Consider the following 19,829-nt stretch of genomic DNA (forward strand, 5'->3'; position numbering starts at 1 on the left):
AGCAAGGTTGAATTTCTCCCTAAAGTCCTAATGACTCTGCCTGTTGTGCAGATACGAGGTAGCAGGCAGTACAACCATTTTGCTCCATATCCTTGCTGCTCTATGGGATCAGTGAAACAGAAGCATTTCCCCTTCTGCACTTTCTGCATATTTGTTTCATCTTTCATCTGGGACATCCTGAAATCTCCTCCCCTCTAATTTAGCATGGTATCAGAGCTAAGCACCATCTGTATACAACTCTTGGGAGTAAATTACAATCATGTTTGGACTTGCTGCATTCAGATATATGGAAATGTGCACATTGATTTAATAAGCCCACTAGGTGATCAGGGCTTTCACAAGTTTGAATTTTTAAAGCAAGGATCAAAGTAATCAAACAGGTTTTTTTTAAAAAAGGAGAGCAGAGGCTTGTGGGACTTGTCAAAGCAAGAGGGTCAAGTGCCAAAAATAGTGCTCAGAAAGCAATATTTAGTATACTGAGTAGTGAGCAAATAGACACTATAAACAGAACTTTACCAAAATACCCCATGCCAGCCCCTGCTTTGCCCATGTCAGATTAATAGCATGGCATGTGATTTGCTATGTAAGGAAGCAATTTGGGCTTTTGCTCCAGTATTATATCATGTGTTGTGATTATGCACCACCACAGCAGCTCATGATATCACAACTTGATCAGGGTGAAACTGATCAAGTCAGACTTGGCAAGAGACAGTGGCATCACGTAGGCAGGGCAGTGGCCACACTGAGCACTATCCTATCCACGCCAGTTGAACCACCCTTCCCTCAGTGCAAAATTATGCTAGTATGAACTCAATAACATGTGTGGCAGGACTCAGAGACTAAACAGACAGGACAGACAACCCTGGGCCCTAGAATCACGTGTCAGTTTCACAAGTACCCTTCACAGAAACCATTAAATTGAACTTCCAGTTTCCTATCTACTGCTTCAACAGGGTAAAGAACAGCTTCTATCCATGGGCTGTTAGGCTGCTGAATGAAAAGATAACAACAGGGCAAATGACTTTCGGGTTTGGTGGGTGTGCGTCAGTAAACGAGGGGAATTAAGACTAAGAGAGCTGAGTGGGGGGGGGTGGTCGTGTAATCTCACTATATACAAGTTGTACAAGTGACAATGAAGTATTTCAATTCCACTGTTGCCAAGGCTGCAATCCTGCAAACGCTTACTGGGAGTACAAGTGAGTGCATTAGGACTGATTTCTAGATAAACATACACAGGTTTGCAATTCATGGGACTGATCTGTGAACTAGAGGCATCTGGCCCAGATCTTACTTCTGACATTAGGTTGCCTTCAGTAAGCTACTATCTCTCACAGATTCACATACCACATAGCTAGAGAGGGCACAGCTGTGTTACTGAGTTCCCAATTGGAAACTCTGTAACGTACCCAGTCAGCTTAAGGTACAACCTCAGCACACTTCCAAGGCTCCTGATAGTTCCTTGGCAGCCACGTCTTTACGTACTCCACACCTGGCATTACATATAGTATCAAGTGGGTGTGGTTTGCGGGGAGGTCTCAGACCTGTGCCAGGCCAATTTATTATTATGTATTAAATTTAATCTCTTCCTATCCCATCCCATGATTCCAGAGCAGCAAACACCCAAGTAGCAAAATTTTATAATAAAAACACATTCACAACATCTAAAAGTACAGTGGTACCTCGGGATGCGAATCGGATCCGTTCTGGAACCCCGTTCGCATCCCGAACAGAACGTAAGACACAACAGCGTGTCTGCACATGTCGCGTTTTGCCGCTTCTGTGCATGCACGCGATGTCATTTTGACCGTCTGCGCATGCGGTGAAACCCGGAAGTAACGTGCTCCGTTACTTCCGGGTCGCCGCGGAGCGCAACCCAAAAGCGCTCAACCTGAAGCGTATTTATCCTGAGGTATGGCTGTACTACGAATAACCCTGAAACTTGCAGAACAATCACATACCCTCACGTTTAACAATTTCAAGGTTTTAAGGAACGGTATCTTTGAGCAGGTGGCGCTGTGGGTAAAACCTCAGCGCCTAGGGCTTGCCGATCGCATGGTCGGCGGCTCGAATCCCCGCGGCGGGGTGAGCTCCCGTCTTTCGGTCCCAGCTCCTGCCCACCTAGCAGTTCGAAAGCACCCCTAAGTGCAAGTAGATAAATAGGTACCGCTTTCTAACGGGAAGGTAAACGGCGTTTCCGCGTGCTGCGCTGGTGCCGGCTCGCCAGAGCAGCTTCGTCACGCTGGCCACGTGACCCGGAAGTGTCTCCGGACAGCGCTGGGCCCTGGCCTCTTAAGTGAGATGGGCGCACAACCCTAGAGTCGGGACATGACTGGCCCGTACGGGCAGGGGTACCTTTACCTTTATCTTTGAGCCATCTTTGAGGGTGAACAGAAATGCTTTTAACGTCTTCCTGAAAGTTAATAATGAGGGAGACAGGTTGCACATCAGCAGGAAGGTTATTCCACAAACGGGGACCCACCCAAGCTCTGTCACAGGTCAACACCAACCAGGAAGTCAACACTGCGGTATTGCTAACAGGGCCCTTTCATAGGGCCCAAGATGGTTGGTGTTGAGGGAGGCACATATTTAGGTACTGTACCTCAGTCCCAAGCTTTGTTTAAGGCTCTGTATACTCTTACTAACACCTTGATTGGGACCGGTATCTTAGGCTACTTCCTCCAGGTATACCTGTAGCTAGCTGGTCACCGCCCTCTCAATCACCTTGCCCAGGAAGGAATTATTAGAGACTGGGTAGCAATTTTCTAAAACCTCTGAACCCATGAAGGCCTCTTCAAAAGGGGCCACACTACCACCTCTTTCAAGGCAGTGGGCATAACTACCTCCAATAGCAAGGCATTAACCACTTAATGGACCATCCAATCATTACTTCCCACAAGACTTTACCAGCCAAGATTGACAGGGATCAAGAGGGTGCGTAGCCAGCCCCCTGTCAGGGGTTCCCCACCCCTGAACAACAATGCTCAATAAGACTGAAATATTAATTTACAAAGGCCCTGTAATCTGAAGCATTCTGACAAGCATTCTATCCGTATACAGTGGTACCTCGGGTTAAGTATGTAATTCGTTCCGGATGTCCATACTTAACCTGAAACTGTTCTTAACCTGAAGCACCACTTTAGCTAATGGGGCCTCCCGCTGCTGCCACGCTGCCAGAGCACGATTTCTGTTCTCATCCTAAAGCAAAGTTCTTAACCTGAAGCACTATTTCTGGGTTAGCGGAGTCTGTAACCTGAAGTGTATGTAACCCGAGGTACCACTGTACTGTGATTATTACAACCATTATAATACTGTGATTACAAAAATAATGATAGGATATATCGAAACTGAAATATAGTTCTGTCTAAAGAAATAAGTACAATCACTCCATAAAGTCAATCTAGAAATATCTCATATCCAAACTAAATGAAGCCTCTAGATCAAATAAATGCACCGAAGAGATTTCTTCAGAAATACATACCACATTTCTGGACATCTGTTCCTGCAATGCTTTCACCGGTCTCAGGCACTACATGCACAAGTGGTCCCTGTCTCTGAATGACTGCAGTTAACCGATACAGGAAAGCACCCAGATCTACCACAGGGTGTATTCAAAAGGCCCTCACACCCTTCCTGTTGCAACAAGATTCAATTACTGTGAAGCGTTATGTGTGCCTAGCTAATTGGCTGTTCTGCACCATGTATAAATTGTGAAGGCCAAACAGATGCACACAAGTCTACTTAACTTACCTACTTTATTAGGAAAGAAATGGGTCACTACAGACATTAGGGACAAGAGGTACATGAAATCCTACCTACTCACGTAACCTATCAAGCTCAGATTTTAACAAATTAAAGGTAAAAAACATGGGGTTTGATTCATTCACTTAATACTGCACTTTCATAACTGAACACATGACATCCAAACACTTGCAAGCTAAACAGAATATGGTTACAGTGCAAAACAAGTGTAAGCTTTGAGTGAATTGCACCTAACTACTCACCTGGAAGGTGTCATATTGCCATAGATATAGGGTGGCCAGCCTAATGTTCTTCTCTCCTGGGGGAGGGGGGTCTCTTGGCACCCCCCTCCCCCTTCAAAAACTCCACCTTGAAGAAGCAGTAGAGTGAGATAAGCCAGAAAAAGTCTTCTTTCTTCAATTTCTTACACAGACCCCACTATGCTTAAAGGTAGGGGTGAAATGTTCCTGCAGCCTTAGCCACCACTAAAACAAATGGCAGCATGGTCTTCTGGTGCCAGGATAATCCCCTTCAAGTCTTTTTTAAGGCTCTTGTGGAATCTTCCATTTCACAGAGGGGAGGTTCAGTCTTCACAATTGATCATAAACTCTGCTACAGAACTCTGCTACTCTCATTGTCCTCAGTGTCTAGCTGTTCTTCTCAGTTGTCCTTAAGCCTGGTTCCACATCTCTTAGTACTGTAGATTTTTTTTAGACTATCTCAAAAAAGACACAAGTTCTTGCTGGATTTAAACAATGCCAGTAGGATTCCCTGGTTGGAGGCACAACACTGCGTCACCAATTGTTCTGGCCTCAGTCACCATGCCCCTGTGTAGCATATAAAACTGGATTAAAAACCTTTTGCCTTTCAAGCAACTCATTCCTACATAAGCCTTGACCACTACCACTAATAATAACAATTATTTATTTGTACCCTGTCCACCTGACTGGGTTACCCCAGCCACTCTGGGTGGCTTCCAACACTTATAAAAACATAATAAACACAGACTGAGACCAGAACTTTCCCATGAATAACTGTTGCTTCACACAAACCCAGGAGGGCAGTCATCTAATCATTTCTCTAAAATGTAACCTCTTGCCCGACGCTGAGGGACAGATGGGACCGCTTGTCATACACCTTCCCTCACATAGATTGCAGGGGTCACATGGGTGGCTTATAAATAAACTCTTATTAATAATATATTATTATAAACAGGGCCATAATAATTTTCTTTTTGAGGTAGATTTCTAGCCCACCCTTTATCACAACGGATCCCAGGTCAAAATAAACACACAAACATATATACCGGTATCTTGTGTGTGTGTACAGTGGTACCTCAGGTTAAGTACTTAATTCGTTCCGGAGGTCCATTCTTAACCTGAAACTGTTCTTAACCTGAAGCACCACTTTAGCTAATGGGGCCTCCTGCTGCTGCCGCGCCGCTGGAGCACGATTTCTGTTCTTATCCTGAAGCAAAGTTCTTAACCCGAGGTACTATTTCTGGGTTTGCGGAGTCTGTGACCTGAGGTACCACTGCATATATATGCACATGACTAAGCCGCTTCTGGCGAATCAGAGCAGCGCACAGAATATGCACACATATACATATATGCACACACAAACACCAGTGCAGCTTTTAAGATTTGGGGCAGCTACTACCTGTGAGAGAAAACGATACTGGGCGACCCAGTACCAGGCAGCCTCTTATGCTCACCTATATATATTGTGAGGACAGTGCTGCTTATATGCGCTCTTACTGACCAGGGCTGATGGGAGGTCCTATAGGGAAGAGGTCTCCCCTTTAAAAAGTCAAGTGACAGGGCCTTTCGCGACTCCTTCTCTGCCCCCACCTCCCGGCCGACTGCGAGCAGCCCCTTCGCTTCTCTCAGGCTCGCTCCCTCAGCACAGGCGCTACTAAATACGCGGATAAATAGGGCGCGGGGCGGAGAAGGGCTGCCCCGCTCCCTCCCTCGTGTCCTTCGGTTCCCCCTCCCCCCCGTCCCTTCCCCTCCCGGTCCCTCTCTCCCCCGCCCGCCTCACTCTGGGGGGGGGGCGCGCTGCCCCCCCACTCCTCCGGCGAGAGGGGCGCCCCCCGCCTCCCCGCGCACTGACCGAGGGCAACGGCAGCAAACGGCAGCCAGCAGCAGAATTCCAGCCACTTCCGCCAGGCAGCGCCGGAAGCGAACCCATGGCAACCAGCCGTCCCGCCCCCCTCACCCCACCCGCTTTCGGATTGAGGCCACGCCTCGCTTCCCTCATGTGAGGGCGGAGACTGGAGGGCGGTTTCTTAAGGCGAGCTCGTCCTCGCCGGAGGCCACGCCCTCTTCCTTCCCTCCGCGCTCCGAACCAACGCACGATTCGCAAGGCCGTTCGATCCGGCGCCGGCCACGCACCCCCTCGCCCTTGACCCGCCGCGTCAAAAGCGTCACCTCTTCCGTAAGGAGGATGGGGGAAGCGCGGCGAGTGACGTCGCTCTCGCCTCAGAAATATGTATATTCACGCGCGCTTGCGCTTGAAGGGACGTAAAACGACGTAGGTAGGACTCGCCGCCCCTCCCCTTTTGCTTTCCTCCAATCCGCCGCCCAGCAGCCCGCACCAGACACGCCCACATTTGGGTACCGCCCCCTCCAGCTTCCTACTTGGTTTCAAGGCTGGTTTTTCCCTCCAGTCGCGTCTCCGTCCGTGTGTCTCTTGCGCCCCCTGGCGGTTCAGAATAATCATTTGAAAACTAGAGCTTCCTTGTATAGAACGCAAATTGTCCCTAGAAGAACTCTGTGTTTGTATATCCAATTGTGGCCGCATGGTGTATATGCCCATGCATACTAAACATTTACTGGCACGCATCACGAGCCTCCAAATTGTACCGATGGCACTGGCTCCCACTGTCCCTGGCATCTGTGTCCCTTCTCTCTCTTCCCTGCCTATCCATAAGGAACTCGAGAGACAGCATGTCTCAGAGAGGACCACAATTTCTCTCAAACTGCAGACCCTCCAAGTATCCCTATTTTCCAGGTTCAGGTAGGTAGCTGTGTTGGTCTGACGCGGTCGAATTAAATAACAAAATTAAATTTTTATTTATTTTCCAGGCAGAGACAGTCCTGGATTTATAGAAGCCATCCCAAGTTGATGACTAACCTGATCTCGTTTTTTGACAGAATTACAAGCTTGGTAGGTGAAAGGAACACAGTGGATGTAGCCTACCTTGATTTCAGCAAGGCATTTGACAAGGTGCCCCATGATATTCTTGTAAAGAAGCTGGTAAAATGCGGTCTTGACTATGCTACCACTCAGTGGATTTGTAACTGGCTGACTGACCGAACCCAAAGGGTGCTCATCAATGGTTCCTCTTCATCCTGGAGAAGAGTGACTAGTGGGGTGCCACAGGGTTCTGTCTTGGGCCCAGTCTTATTCAACATCTTTATCAACGACTTGGATGATGGACTCAAGGGCATCCTGATCAAATTTGCAGATGACACCAAACTGGGAGGGGTGGCTAACACCCCAGAGGAGAGGATCACACTTCAAAACGACCTTGACAGATTAGAGAACTGGGCCAAAACAAACAAGATGAATTTTAACAGGGAGAAATGTAAAGTATTGCACATGGGCAAAAAAAATGAGAGACACATTAAATAAATGCAGGCATGCCTTCGAGATATTGCGGGGTTCCTTTCCTGGCCACTGCAATAAAGCGAATATTGCAATAAAGCAAGTCACATAATTCCCCCCACCAGTGCACATAAAAGTTACATTTACATTATACTGTAGTCTATTAAGTGTGCAATAGCACTATGTTTTTTAAAAAACCAATGTATATACTTTAATTAAAAAAATACTTTATTGCTAAAAAATGGTAACCGTCATCTGAGCCTTCAGCAAGTCAGGGTCTTTTTGCTGATGGAGGGTCTTGACTCGATGTTGATGGCTGCTGACTCCTCCAGTCCTTCATTTTGTGTGTGTGTTTTAAAAGCCATATCTGCGAAGCACAATAAAGCGCTTCCAACATAGAGCTGGAAGGGACCATGAGGTCCAACCCCTTGCAATGGAGGAATCTTCCATCCTACATGGGGCTTAATCCTGCAACCCTGAGATTAAGAGTCTCATGCTCAACCAGCTGAGCTATGGAGGCTGCTCATTAAAATGAGGTATGCCTGTAATGCAGGCATCCCCAAACTTGGCCCTCCAGCTGTTTTGGTACTACAACTCCCAACATCCTTAGCTAACAGGACCAGTGGTCAGAAGGGGCCTGATACAGGGAATTCTGCAGCTGAATTTACAATATTCTGTTTGTAAGGGGGGGGGGGAAGGCAAAGGACCCCTGGATGGTTAAGTCCAGTCAAAGGCAACTATGGGGTTGCGGCGTTCATCTTGCTTTCAGGCCGAGGGAGCCAGCGTTTGTCTGCAGACAGCTTTCTGGGTTGTGTGGCCAGCAGGACTAAATGACTTCTGGTGCAATGGAACAACATGATGAAAACAAGAGCTCATGAAAAATGCAATTTACCTTCCCGCTACAGCAATACCTATTTATCTACTTGCATTGATGTCCTTTTGAACTGCTAGGTAGGCAGGTGCTGGGACCAAGCAACGGGAGCAATGGGGATTCAAACCTCCGACCTTCTGATCAGCATGCCCAAGAGGCTCAGTGATTTAGACTGCAGCGCCACCAGCATCCCTGTTTGTAGCAATAGTCCTTCTTCGCAATGGTGAACTTAAAGTTGCCATCTAGTAGTCCCTAGTAGTAGGGACACGGGTGGTGCCTAGGACTTGCTGATCAGAAGGTTGGCGGTTCGAATCCCCGTGACGGGGTGAGCTCCCATTGCTCGGTCCCTGCTCCTGCCAACCTAGCAGTTTGAAAGCACGTCAAAGTGCAAGTAGATAAATAGGTAAACAGCGTTTCCGTGTGCTGCTCTGGTTTGCCAGAATTGGCTTAGTCATGCTGGCCACATGACCCGGAAGCTGTACGCCGGCTCCCTCGGCCTATAAAGCGAGATGAGCGCCGCAACCCCAGAGTCGGCCACGACTGGACCTAATGGTCAGGGGTCCCTTTAGTAGTCATTGGCTCTGGCGCCACCTACTGTTGGGCTCCTTGCCCACCACCCTACCAGTTTCAATGGGCATCAGCCAACAAACAGGCATATGTCTAGCTGGGCGGGCGGGGGATGGTGGTGGGGTTAGTGGCAGCGGCAGGGGATGGGGAAGGGAGTTGTTGCCTTCCTAGAGGCATCTAGTTAGCCATTAGACTGCTGCTTGACCAGAGGGACCTTTTGTGTGGTTGCACAGAGCCCCACAAGGGATGCAGCCACAGTGCATTTGCCCTCTTTCAAAAAGGCAAACAAAAATTGGCAGCGGTTTCTCTACTCAGATATGGGAGAGAGCCTCTAACAAGACAGGTGTTTTTAATTGGACGGATGATTGCTAGCAGAAGCGTTTGCAGTGGAAAAGTCAGGCTGGCTTCTTCCCAGTGAACCCGTAGAGTGATACCAGAGTTTGCAGTGGCCCATGAAACCAAAAGCTTAATCTCAGCTATTATTCTTCATTAACTGTGTGCATGGATTAACTCTGTGCATTTTGCAGTTCCGGGGATATTGTTTTTAAAGCCGTTTGACAAACTTCCTTTGGATTAATGGGCGGGAACAGCTTTTGTCTGCGGGGCTTTTTAGTTTAGAGAAAAGACAACAAAGGAGGGGTTCATGGGGAGAGATGGGTTTATAAATCTATTTGTGGTTGTTGGGCAGAGGAGGGGTGCTGGAGAGAGAATGCCTCCTTCCTTCTATCCTTCCTTCCATCCTTCCTTCCTTCCTTCCCTCCTTCAAAATCCTAGGCAGCCAACTGGCACAAAAAGATGGCGTTTCTTATGTGTAATGGTCACATTGCCACCGTACATTTAAAGTTTGAAGGGCCTGGCTTCTCCCAAAGAATTATGGGAAGTGTAGTTTGTTAAGGCTGTTGGGAATTGCAGTTCCTGAAAGGGGTAAAGTATGGTTCCTAGGATTCTTGTGTGGGGAAGCCATGTGCTTGAAATGTGGGTGATGTGGATGGACTTCCAAAAGCCAACAGTGTCTGCCAACAGTGATTAGCCCTTGTAGCTAAAGCCACTTCCGCCCTGCAGAGGAGGTGGGATTGCGGGTGTCACGGCCCCACCACGCGTGCGGTGGCTGGAGCCCAGCCCCCACGTGATTGGAGGGATCCCCGGCCACGTCACCCCCTGGCCAGCCAATCGGCTGGCTCTGGGGGCGTGGCCTGCCCTATTTAATGCAGGCATGGCTGGGGATCTCCCTCTTTCCCCGCCTATCAGCTGTTCCTGTTTCCCACCCTCCTGCCGTTTAAGGTTTATGTTCCTTGACCTTGCTATGGACCTTGGTTGGTCGCCGTTGAAGGGCCTGGTAGGAATTTTTCTACTTGGCAAATTGGCACCAGCCACTTGTTTTTCACCTACCTCGTAGCAAATTGTCACAACTTCCTTGGTATTGGTGGTTAGGCATTGGTATTGGTATTGTTTTGTAGATGGAAGAGGGGAGAAAGTGCCATCACCTGCCCCGCATATTGAAGGGTAGTCCGATAAAGGATTCTGGGGGGATGTGGCCCTGCCCAAAGCCTATGGAGGTGAGGGCCTAAGGCACGCCCCCCGAGCGGTGACCCCGGGGGCGTTCCTAGTTGACTTGCATCAGCAGGACTCCCCCTACTGGTGGTTAACCCTTCCCGGACTTCAAGCGGACGAGCTGAAGCTGGATATAGTCGGTTAGGACCAATGCCTAAGCCAATACCGCTCATCACCTCTTACCAATAAAGTTGTGGCCTTATTTAGCCCATTAACCTTAATAATTGTGTCATGTGTCTTTATTTCCACTGGGGGGACGGACGGGAACTCGCCACGCAAATGGAGTCCAGCGACGACTCAGCTTCTTCATTAGGGATGGTCAATCTGTGGCCTTTGAGATGTTTTTGGGCTCCGACTCCCATCAGCCCCAGCCAGCATAGCCCATTGCCATGGGTGACAGGAGTTGTAGTATAACAACACCTGGCTGACCCCAGCTCTAACCTGCATGCTAGGAACAAAGAGCATCACTCTTAGGGGATGCCCAGAATCTTCCGGGTCTTGGTTCGATCCAACAGGGCAGGTCTTTATATTCTTTTAAAGCAGAGGCTCGTGGTTGGATGATTGCGGTATGAAGGAAGGGAGGGATCTCCCTGCACCTTTATAGCAGAGGGGTGAGAGGGCCCTGTAGCTCTTCAGATGTTGCTGGGCAACTCCCATCATCTCTGACCATTGGTCATGCTGGCTGGGGTGGATGGCAGATGGAGGCCAGCAACGTTGGAGGGGGCTGGACTAGATGACCCTGGGGGCCTCTTCCGATTCTGTACAGTGGTACCTCGGGTTAAGTACCTAATTCGTTCCGGAGGTCCGTTCTTAACCTGAAACTGTTCTTAACCTGAAACACCACTTTAGCTAATGGGGCCTCCTGCTGCTGCCGTGCTGCCAGAGCACGATTTCTGTTCTCATCCTGAAGCAAAGTTCTTAACCCAAGGTATTATTTCTGGGTTAGCGGAGTCTGTAACCTGAAGCGTATGTAACCCGAGGTACCACTGTAATTCTATAAATATCTGTAATCCCTTTGGAGGAACCTTCTGGGCTTACCACATGCCAGCTTGTGGGCAGGGTCCAATACAAAAGTGGGGGGGGGGGGGGCGATGGATGTTATTTTTGTCCTTTGTACAGTAGGCGACTTCCTTCACGGTCAAACACCCCTCTCTGTTTTCCATCAGGCAAGCAGGGAGCACGAGCAGGGTTCAAGGACTCATTCCAACCAGGCAAAAGCTAATAATAATAATAATAATAATAATAATAATAATAATAATAATAATAATAATAATAGTAAACTTTTATTTATATCCTGCCCTCCGCAGCTGAAGTCAGGCTCAGGGCGGCTAACATCAAATATATAACATTAGTATAAAATCAAACAGTAATTAAATTACCTCCTAAAAACAGGTCAAAATCAAATTAAAGTCTAATTAGATGGCTTTCCACATGGTTAGGGTTGGGAACAGTAAGTGCTCATCGGCCCAACTGTTTACGCTGATCTTATATGGGCCTGTGAGAATGCTGGGAGGCCTCTTTCATATTAGTTCTTATGCAAAAAGCAAAGGGGAGTCAGGCTGAGCCCTGACCAAAGTTCCACCAAGCTGGGGCCAAGGCCGAAAAGGCCCTGGCCCTGGTCGAGGCCAGCCTAATCTCTCTGAGGCCCGGGATCTCCAAGGTGTTATTATTTGTAGACCGTAAGGTCCTCCGTGGGGTGTACCAGGAGAGGCGGTCCCGTAGGTACGAGGGTCCTAGACCGTATAGGGCTTTAAAGGAAGCGGGAGAAGGGTGTGGCTCAGGAGGGCGTGCCCTGGGGAGAGTCCCAAGGGCCAGACAGAGAACCAGAGGGGGCCAAATCTAAGGTTCCCCATTCCTGCTTTAACAGGATCCTGACGCACAGGAATTGAACAGGCCATGCTTCCCCCACCGCACCCCTTGTTCTCATGCCAGGAGAAGCTTCAACCGCTTGATTTCTCCAGATTAAAGTAGCCTACGACAACGTGGCAGAAACCTGAACATGGAGGCGGCAGGGGATGTTCTTCTGGAAAGCACCCAAATGTGGTTCTTCAGTTGTGTGTACATATAAGGGAGTCTCTCCTGTTTCGGAGTGCTTGCTTCAGTTTTGGAACCCGTTCAGTGTCAAGAGAGAGCAGCCAAACTACCCGTGACTAAGCTTTCCCTGACAGGCTTGCTAAAGCATCATGGGTTTAAGGGTTCTTCTGGCGAACAAGGAAAGTACCTGAAGGAAGGAGCAGCTTCCCCAGGAGCCTCTCCTTTCCATACGCTCCATAGGTTTGCATCCAATGAAGGAGGTGTTTTCTCTCCCGCTTGGACTACTGCAACACGCTCTATGTGGGGCTACCTTTGAAGATGACCCGGAAACTGCAACTAATCCAGAATGCGGCAGCTAGACTGGTGACTGGGAGTGGCTGCCAAGACCACATAACACCGGTCCTGAGAGACCTGCATTGGCTCCCAGTACGTTTCCGAGCACAATTCAAAGTGTTGGTGCTGACCTTTAAAGCCCTAAACGGCCTCGGCCAGGTATACCTGAAGGAGCGCCTCCACCCCCATCGTTCAGCCCAGACACTGAGGTCCAGCTCCGAGGGCCTTCTGGCAGTTCCCTCACTGCAAAAAGTGAGGTTATAGGGAACCAGGCAGAGGACCTTCCTGGTAGTGGCGCCCGCCCTGTGGAACGCCCTTCCAGCAGATGTCAAGGAAATAAAAAACTATCTGACTTTTAGAAGACATCTGAAGGCAGCTCTGTTCAGGGAAGCTTTTAATGTTTGAAGTTTTATTCTGTTTTAATTGTTCTGTTGAAAGCCGCCCAGAGTGGTTGGGGAAACCACATAATAATTATTATTATTATTCCTACAGAAGCTCCTGCCACAATAAATATGTTAGGCTGGTCTTTAGATTGTCACAGAGATCTTGGCTTGCTTTTGCAATGGCAGAATTAGTGTGGTGTTGAAGGAAAAAAATCTATATTCTCCATCAATTAATGAGATGAGAACTTGTGTCTGAAAATGATTAGAAGGGAGAGAAGAATTTGGTGAAGTCTTTATGGGCGGGAGACAGGTTCTCACTTCCTCACCCTGTGCTTACCTTCCTTTTGAGATGACCAAGGGGTGTTTGCCAATGTTCTTTCTCCTATTCTGCAAACCATCTCATCTGCATTCTGTGTTCGGCAGCCTTCCCAGGTGTTTGTGTTTTAGTTGAAAGGCCAGGGTGGAGGGGCTTTTTTAGATTAGGAAGTGCAGGCAGCCAGGGTGGCTGCAAGTGCTGGAGAAACAGGGAAGGAGAAGAAAACACATGCCACCCTCAGCCACCTACCTCCCAACAACAAGGTACCCTGAAAATCCCGCACCCACCAAAATGCGAATGGAATTTGCATGTGCTGTGAGAATGAGTTAGAAACTCAATCACAGAGGAATAAAACTTCAGAGGAAATTGCGGAGGACAGATTGCAGCACATTACCATTCTAGAATATAGTGGGCATTCTTTGGGCAAATATCTCCAGAGATCCCCTCCCAGTGTAAGGTGCGGCTGTGGCTAGGGGGTTCCATTTCATCCTTCCTCTTCTCCCTTGCATTATAGCCCATCTGCATGGGACTTAATTTTTTTCTTTGGGAAGGACAAGATCTTTCGTCAAATCTCTCTGCTCCTCCTCTGATGCAGCTGGCTTGTAGCCAAAGACTTCCATGGCTTCCTTGCAGATGCTTTGAACGTCTTGCACCTCCTGGAAGCTGAGGTGCTTCCTCCAAGCTTGGGAAGCCACCTTGGCATTTTTCTGTATCTCCAAGGGGTCCACGCTGGAGATGCCAGGCTTCTGGTCACTGTCGGCGGTGGGCCAGTGAGTTATGTTGTAGACCCAGGTCTCGAGCCTATGGGAGGAAGTCAGGCCGGTGAACTGGTACCACTTGGCCAGGTGCTCCAGAGGGTCCCTCACCAGGTCTTCATACCGCGTCAGGAGGTATCGCCCCCTCAAGGCCGGAGGCATGCGATGCAAGGCCGTGAGGTACATTTCGGCCTGGGCGCGGCAGACCCTGTGCATGACTCCGAGGGCACTGGGAGTGCCGTTGATGCCATTGCCGATGACCAGGTCATCGGGGTGAAGAGACACGGCCTGGCGGGATGCGTACACGGCGCGAGGGTCCCTGACCAAGTGGATTACCCGGAGATGGAAGGATGGATCTGTCAGGAGCGGGTAAAGCGCTTCCATCTGGAAGAAGCGGACGGCTTTCACCACCACGTGGCTGTAGGTGGCACAGGCCTCAGAAATCTTCTCAAAGGGCGTTTGGCCACAGCGGGACTCGCACTCCTTCACCCCGATGATGTCAGAGCGTCGGAAGGCCTCACAGGCCGGAGGGGAGCAGAGCGCCCTGCTCATGGGCCACATGAAGAGCTGGTAGACCATGCTGGGCTCCTCGATGTAGGCAAGGAGGGCCCCCATGTCGCAGAGGAAGACGGAGCGCAGCAAGTCCCTCAGGGGCCCCTGGAGGAGTTCGGGGCTGCCCCAGGGCAGGCGATGCCACACGTGCTTGGCTGGCTCCATCATGTAGAAGACCGAGGGGTTCTGGCTGAAGAGCTGCCCTGCGAAGGTTGAGCCGGAACGCCAGCTGGAAAGGATCAGCACATGGGTCTGGGTGGGAGCCGAGACTCCTTCCTGGGGCCCGAGCCTTCTCCAGGATGAGAACAAGAGGAACAGCAGCAGCGCTGAGACAGTGAGAAACTGGGCGGTGTTGATTCTGATGAGCATTTTTGCTGGTGGAAGAGAGGGACCTGCAGGTGAGAGGCGGAACAAGAGTTAGAGACATATGAAGGGGGGGGGGGGCTTGCAACAAAAAGTTGCAGTGTGGAGTGCTTTGCAATTGGAGGATCCAGGCAATCAATTTCACTCACCCCTCCCCGATTTTCCTCTTTGCCCTCCTCTGTCAGCCAACCAGCATTCCATGCACACTAAGCACGCTCTGTTTCCATTGGACTGTTTTGGGGTTCCCCTTCTGTTTAGGTCAACAAAAGAGGTTTAAAGACTGTCTGAAGGCATATCTAAAAAAATGTAGTATATACACTGACAACTGGGGAAACACTGGCCTGCGAGCGCTCCAATTGGAGAAGAGCCTTTACCAAAAGTGTCATGGGCTTTGAAGACACTCAAACTCAGGATGAAAGGGAGAAACGTGCTAAGAGGAAGGCACGCTTGGCAAATCCACACCGTGATCAACTCCTGCCCGGAAACCAATGTCCCCACTGTGGAAGGACGTGTGGATCCAGAATTGGCCTCCACAGTCACTTTTGGAGTCATTGTTAAAACCATGTTTATGGAAGACAATCTTACTCGGCTACTAGTGATCGCTGAAGAAGCAGATGCAGCAGCAGAAGAAAGTGGTTTGTCTCTCCATTTTGAGCTGGGAGGGTTTACTAATCGACACATTTATGCCCTGTGACAGATACAGTGGTACCTCGGCTTACAGAAATAGTACCTTGGGTTAAGAACTTTGCTTCAGGATGAGAACAGAAATCGCGCGGCGGCAGCGGGAGGCCCCATTAGCTAAAGTGGTACCTCTGGTTAAGAACGGACCTCCAGAACGAACTAAGTTCTTAACCTGAGGTACCACAGTACATTGAAATGATTTCTGTGGCCACATCTCACTTTTGTCCCTAGGGGACATTTAAACATAACATTATCAGTGCAGACCAGAATAGGATGGTTTTCTCTCTACCCTTTGGATATCTACATGTTTCTTCCTGTGTTCCCTCCTTCCAACAATGTCAGCAGTAAACCACCCTGAGCAAGTTGGCGTTTACTCTTTATTATCAAAAACCGGATCTGCATGATCTCGTCTTTCTCCTACTTAGACTTTTGAGTCCCCCCCCCCCACCACCTAAAATAGTGCAGCAATGACTAAAGATCTGTCTCTACTTTTCCTGGGATAGATAAGGGAGCCAGTTTTACCTTCTGTTGCAGCTGCCGCTACCTCTCTCAGATGGCTTTTGTTCCTGTTTGAAGAATGAAGCTCCCCTTGAAGAGGACTATTGCGTCTTTCTCTCCCTCTCTGTGTGCTCAAAGGGTGTACTCAGCCCTGGAGGAAAATGATAATCTGGGGCCATGCAAGAAAAACAAACAAGAATGTTCCAGGCATCTTCAAAACAATGTCTGGAACAGCTACAAAAACAAAAAAAACCTATCAGTGTCACCCATAAAAGGAAGTATCTTGGTTTCTAATATCTAGAGGGCCATGGGTTATGGGAACAGTTCAATATTGGTCTTTCCTGCCCATCCTCTACATGCTCTCAGTCTAAGGTAAAGGGACCCCTGACCATTAGGTCCAGTCGTGACCGACTCTGGGGTTGTGGCGCTCATCTCGCTTTATTGGCCAAGGGAGCCGGCGTACAGCTTCCGGGTCATGTGGCCAGCATGACTAAGCCGCTTCTGGCGAACCAGAGCAGCGCACAGAAACGCTGTTTACATTCCCGCCGGAGCAGTACTTATTTATCTACTTGCACTTTGACGTGCTTTTGAACTGCTAGGTAGGCAGGAGCAGGGACCGAGCAACGGGAGCTCACCCCGTTGTGGGGATTCGAACTGCCGACCTTCTGATCAGCAAGTCCTAGCCTCTGTGGTTTAACCAACGCCACCTGGGTCCCCCTCAGTCTAAGGTATCCAGGTGCAAAAGAGGACAAGGGGTTCCTGCACCTTTAGCAGTTGTGCTGAAGATTACTAAAGGGTAAAGCAGCGCAATTCTCTCTTTCGCATCTGGCCATCCTAAGTGGTTTCAGCTGGGGATGTCCAACGATAAGAAAAACAGGAAACTGCTGACGCCTGCAGATTTGTCCCATATCCAGAATGGAAATCAATCAAGCAAATACAATTGGTATCTATTATTCAGCACCTGAACCTGAGGTTCTCCCCACCCCTACTTAAGAGCTGCATTATCAGGGGACATTTTCTCCATCGCTCCATGCAGTCATTGAAGGAGTTTTTCTGGGTACTTGTAGAAGTGCCAGCTCCCCTATGGATTCCCTGAAACTTTGCTGCAACACTCTCTGACTTTGTTACTTCTTGGCTCTCCCTTTGGGGCTCATCAAGAGACTCCCGCTTGCTAAAGAAATGAATGCTTGTTTACAGTCTCCGTTCTCATAAATAGCAAGCGGCATTAAGAAGAAACAGGGCTCTCCGGTGTTGCCATCCCCAACAGAGAGACACTAACAAGGCCCACTGTGCCACATGGTGGCAATTAATGAGGAATGGTGGGGTGCAATGATGGCTTCCAGTAGGGACCAGGATCCCTTGGACGGCATTTCACTCCCAGCTCATTCAACCTTCTCTATAGACAGAGATGGCCTAAACAGACATGGCTCTGGAGACCTGCCATTGGACTGGCAACATCTCAGATATTAATTTAATAGGAGAAAAGACATTGGGGGGGGGTATGTTTGTTAACTCCTTCCTGTTGTGCTGTTCCCGCAGCCTAAATCGTCATTGTTGATGCTGCAGATACCTGTCTTTTTAGTCCATGGAGCTGTTTAGATCAGGGAAGTAAAAGAGGGCAGGAATGGGCAATCTCTAGCTCCCCCCCCCCCAACTTGTTGAAGGCCACGTTCATGCAGGGCCCACATGCCACAGAATCATTGAATTATGCATTTGGAAGGAACTGAGGGTCATCCTAGTCTAACCCTCTGGAATGCAGGAATCTCAACCAAAGCATCCATGATTGGTGGCCCTCAAACCTCCACTTTGAAACCTTCAAGGAAGGAGAGGCCATCACCTCCTGAGTAGCCTACAGTCTTTTAGGCACCATACTTAAAATCATTTTGCACCCTTGGGCTTTTGGCAGCTAATGATATGTCTGGGGTCCTGAGACTGCGGCCTTGGTATGTGTTTCCTAAGGACATACTGGAGATATTTAAATGCACCTCCTCAAACTGGGGGAGCGGGGAGGGGGGAGAAACCTGGCAGATGAAAGTCAAGGCACTTACAAATGGCTTGTTTTGTTGAGCCTTCATCCTGATTTATTTGCAGGGAGATTAGACCATGTTGGCTATTTAGTGAGCATTCATCCTGATTTGTTTGCCGGGAGGTCTGATGATGCTGTGTCAAAACAAGCGTTAACCCACACTTCCCCATGTGCCTTTCCAAATCCATTCTGGGTCTTCCTTCTGGACTCTGGAGCAAATTAGTGGGGAGATGAAAGGGAGGGGAATTTTGTTGCGCAAGCGGAAATCCTTGCACAAATGGAACAGGGTGGTTGGCGACAACCCCACAGTGCTCCCTAAATGCAGCACATTTATAACTATGGACACAGTTATAACTATGGTGCTGCTTCCAGATGGATGTTTATCACGGGATGGGTGCTTCTCATCTATGCAAAAATATTTTTGAAGTGTAAGGTAAAGGTAAAGGGAGCCCTGACCATTAGGTCCAGTCGTGGCCGACTCTGGGGTTGCGGTACTTATCTTGCTTTATTGGCCAAGGGAGCCAGTATACAGCTTCCGGGTCATGTGGCCAGCATGACTAAGCCGCTTATGGCGAACCAGAGCAGCGCACGGAAATGCCATTTACCTTCCCACCAGAGCGGTACCTATTTATCTACTTGCACTTTGACGTGCTTTCAAACTGCTAGGTTGGTAGGAGCAGGGACCAAACAATGGGAGCTCACCCGGTTGCAGGGATTCGAACTGCCAGCCTTCTGATCGGCAAGTCCTAGGCTCTGTGGTTTAACCCACAGCGCCACTCGCGTCCCTTTTTTTTTGAAGTGTAGATGCCATCAAAATACCAGTCCAGGAGAACTGCAAGTCCAGTTACAGAAGTTCAGCTGAGGCTGTTGCCACCTTGTGGCAGAATGCTAATGACTGCTGGTTGTCAGGGGCAGGACTGAGGAGGAATGGTGGGGGCCGACCCCCTTCTCCTGAACCTTCCCAAGGGGAGGAAGACAGTATTGATTTAGAAGAGTGGTTTGCAGAGGGGCATAGTCCAGAGGGGAAAAGCTGGGAAATACTGGGTGAGGAACAGCTAGTAGAGGAAACGCCAGGAGAGAGAGAGCTGGCAGATTCAGTGTCCTTGGAAAGCATTCCTGACCCACCCCTGCCCCCTTTGCCTAAGACTAGACAGGTGTTGAGAGTGATAGAACAGAGAGCTCAGCTGCAAGAAGCTCAGATTACCCAACGTAGGAGTGACGTATATTAAGGGGGACGGAGGGGGTGAACCTGTACTGGGAGCAATGCCATTTCTAGAGAGATATGCATTCCTTTGTCTCTGGGTGTGATTATTAAAGAAACTAACTGGTAAGAACGCTCCTTTCATTTGATCTGCTTATTTACTGCCACCGGGGGAGGGATCCGATTCCCCGAAGCCTGAGACTGGTATGTGAGGATCATCTAGGGCCCTTCCAGAATGGTGGCCTTTTGCAGGTGTATCTTGCAACTCGTCCACACGATAATGTGGTTGCTTTGATACTTGAGAGGTTTTAGGACCCACCCTGAGAACATGAGAAGAAGCCTGCTGGATCA

The 19,829-nt window shown here is 49.1% G+C and overlaps 1 protein-coding gene and 1 pseudogene across 6 annotated transcripts in view; both read right to left on the reverse strand.

Annotated features, from left to right (window-relative positions):
• Positions 1-6,124, reverse strand: part of MGAT1 (alpha-1,3-mannosyl-glycoprotein 2-beta-N-acetylglucosaminyltransferase) — a 51,044-nt gene extending 44,920 nt beyond the window's left edge. For 2 of the 5 annotated variants that reach the window (XR_014560606.1, XM_083724779.1), the window contains exons 1-2: positions 5,851-5,939; positions 4,002-4,565 (exon numbers count right to left, since the gene is read on the reverse strand). The gene's annotated coding sequence lies outside the window, so the exon portion shown is untranslated. Of the gene's footprint in view, positions 1-3,478; positions 3,504-3,997; positions 4,566-5,850 lie in introns of those variants that run through there. The other 3 variants (XM_083724777.1, XM_083724778.1, XM_083724783.1) reach the window with 3 other exon arrangements.
• Positions 6,125-13,807: 7,683 nt separating this feature from the next.
• LOC310837817 (carbohydrate sulfotransferase 6 pseudogene) lies at positions 13,808-15,265 on the reverse strand (annotated as a pseudogene). The gene has a single exon. The product of its transcript is annotated as a carbohydrate sulfotransferase 6 pseudogene (transcript).
• Positions 15,266-19,829: the final 4,564 nt, after the last annotated feature.

This window comes from Podarcis gaigeae (assembly GCF_964106915.1).
Source record: "Podarcis gaigeae genome assembly, chromosome: 2".
NCBI lineage: Eukaryota > Metazoa > Chordata > Lepidosauria > Squamata > Lacertidae > Podarcis > Podarcis gaigeae.